Genomic DNA, 3,358 nt, shown 5'->3' with positions numbered 1-3,358 from the left:
GTATTTGTGTGGCTTTGCCTGTTGTGTTTCCAAGCACCGCCAGGGGTAAAATTTTCGACTTGAGGCTAAGCCATGTTTTAAATTTTTCGAATATCTGAGACTTTTCTTTCAACTTAGGGCTAGTTATGCGAATTGAGCCCTTTTTGCATGTTCTATTTGGTTATCTCTTAGCTCTTTACTAAATGATAAGGTCATATATAAGGGATTGGTGTGATTTCTAGTACCTGACTAACTTTAAAGGACTCTTAGTACCCGTTGGAATTTCGAGGGCGAAATTCTTTAAGGAGGGGAGATTGTAACATCCCGAATATTAGGAGGTTGTTTGTGAAGAAAATATTAAAGTGTATTTCTTTGGGTTGATTTAAAACCTTATTTTGGTTTAAAAGACTAGAAACCCTAATATTGTAGCCAAAAACCCTAGTTTACTTGTGACTAACCGATTTTCCTAAATCTCTCCTATTTTAATTGAAACCCTAATTTTAATTACTGGAATTGGAAAATTCCTCACGTTTTCTTAAAAATTTCCTTTTATTTGAAAATTATTATTTATTAAAGCCCTTCTACCCAATTGTTCAACAATAAGTGCAGATGAACCTAGAAAATAGGGTTTTCCGCTTCGGTTTCAAGATTTGAGCAAAATTAGGGTTTCGCAATTTTTCCGCCGGATGAATTTTCGGTACTGGCCGAGGATCAATTTGATGAGTAAAAGTGACTTTTAAGTGAGAAATAATATATAAGTAGTAGCAATGATATAAGGTTAGTGAATGGGAAGTAAAAACCCTAGTACGTGAGTTTTAAGAAAAACGGTGCGAACCGGCGGGTCTCGCGCATTACCGTTTGAACGCGCCACTTGACCACCACTTTCTTACCCTACAAGCTCATTGACAATTGAGCAAAATATCTTCTTATATTACAGCTAAGGGGACCGAAATTAGTGGCTAGAAAGCAAGGGAAAGAAAGAGAAAAATTAGTGGCCAAGATTAGGCCAAGTGTTGGGCAATTTGTGGACACCATTAGTTCTAATCCTTTTGGCTTTGTTATAAGACAACTTAGCTCCATTTCTCTTCATATTTCTGCCAAGGGAGCCGAGAGAGAGAGAGAAGAAGAACAAGGGAGAAATTTCTTCATTTGTTCTTGATTCAAGCTACAAAGTGAGAAATCCAAAGAACTAAACCGATTAAACTTCTCCTTGGGTGATTAGCTAGTGATTGGTGGTGAAATTTTGGAGAGAGAAAGCTTGGACTACACTTGGAGAACCCAAATCAAGGTAAGAGGATGATATCTCTCTAACTTTCTCTTTCAATCATGGTTAAAGTAAGCTTAGTAGCTTGATTGGTGGTGGATCCATGGATGCTAGCCTGTGTAGAAGTTTTTCCCCAATTTAATTGATGAACTAGGGCTGTGGAATTTCTGCCCAACTTGATGTGTGATACTTGTATATTACAATTGAGGTTTTATAAGGTGTTTTGGGAGTGATTGGAGTGAGAAATTAGGGAAAGTTACACTAGAAACTACAAATTCCAGATTTCTGGAAAATTCTTGATCATTTCTGTCCGAATTTGTATCTATGTGTTAGAGGCCGAATTGGCCTTGGGTCAAAGAAGAAAAGTTGTAGGGAATGATGTTTTATAGGTTCCTATAAAATTTCAGCTCAATCGGAGTAACGTGGGATGTGAAAAGTCCAAAATACCCCTACTGTTTTAAGAATTTCCCAGCAGTCCGTTTCTTCAGTTCAGTCCAGTTTATCACGATTTTTGACCAAGATCCATTCTGATTTAGCTTTGGGCCAAAACATAAAAGTTGTAGTGCTCTGAAGTAGCTTTAAAATTCCTCAAATAAAACCTGATTCGGACTTGTGTACACTGAGTTATGTCCATTACAGTGTTCTGCGTTTAAACAGCCGGTGAATTGGTTTCTGGTTTAGTAATCTGAGATTTTGACTAAGTTACATTAGGAAATGGACTAAGTGACCTTCATGAATGTTGTAGCTTTGTGTCTTAGCTTCGAAACGGCATAGGTTTCGCCATAATCCGATAAGCGTAACCTTGGATATGTTATTTCCGCATTGGTACGTCAAATCTGTCTTGTGCCACGTTGAACTTCTGCACTTGTACTTAATACGGTTCTTGTTATTATGATATTGTGAGCCTATGGAACGGCTCTTGACATAAATTGCTGATTTGTATGATGTTGGGATGTTGTTGAAGAAAAATAATGAAGCCTAAATGGCTGGAAAATTAGGTAAACACAAAGGGCATGCTGCCCGAATTTACGCTCTAGGACTATATAAATACACTTGCGACTTGGGTCGAATTGATATGAATAGTACTTGAACCATCTAGGGTACTTGAGTCTTCTTGTTTCGAGGTATATAAGTAAGGACTTGGCCGAACTTGTACCCTTGAGAAATGAAATAATGATTGCTCGAAGTATGTTTTCCTTGTACTTCAACTCGCAAGACAATTTCAAGTATAAATGTTACAAAGTTTTATCGTTTAAAAAGCGAGCAAGTGTTTCACGACTACTATCCGAGTGAATTTCAATCTCTTGATTTTTATTGAACGAAACGTCTAAGTTTTGAATCTTAGTCATGTTTCAAAGTTGTCAAACTGAGTTTTATCGCAGATTTGGACTCCGAACTCGGAGTATAACCTGAAAGTGACCAGTAAAGGCACTATATCTTTTGGTGAGTGCTTTCAAATACCGAATTGAACTTGATACTTGAACTTGATACGTGACCAATCTGATTACATGTTATATACGTGAATTGTAAGGGCAAGAGTGTACTTTATCGCACTTGCCCTTACGTGATATACTTGTTTATTGTTGCAATTGACTTGATATACTTGTTTATGATGCGCGCACTTCCTGGAATTCCAGAAACCCTGTGGCGAGTTACTCTAGTCGAGCCGGCAAGGGCTTGGTCGATTGGGTAACGAACCCTGGGTCTCTTGTATTGTCGAGTGGAGTGATATCTCCTCGACTAATCGGTATACTCGAGTATTACCACCCGTGTTCTTGAGGATTTTGGGCCCAGCTGGGGGTTGAACGGTGGACGGAGAGTCGTTTAAGTGGTGTTCTACTGGATTGGTTACTTACTTGAAAGTTGACGGAGTGTCAACTACTACGGGATCAAGCTTCTGGTAATGCAATGGGAATTTGGCTCCTGAGAGTCACCCGTATCCTTATACTTTGGAATGATTATTGTTTATTGGATTATTGTTTCTTTTGAAAAATTTTCTACATTCGCTCATATTAAGATTGCCACTTGACGTGTTACAGTTCACATTTATGAACACTTTATGCTCGTTACTTTGCTATATCGAAAACTCGTACTTATAAATAATGGTCAGTTTGC

The sequence above is a fragment of the Coffea arabica genome, chromosome 1c, assembly GCF_036785885.1.
Source record: "Coffea arabica cultivar ET-39 chromosome 1c, Coffea Arabica ET-39 HiFi, whole genome shotgun sequence".
Taxonomy (NCBI): domain Eukaryota; kingdom Viridiplantae; phylum Streptophyta; class Magnoliopsida; order Gentianales; family Rubiaceae; genus Coffea; species Coffea arabica.
This window is presented reverse-complemented; position numbering follows the sequence as displayed.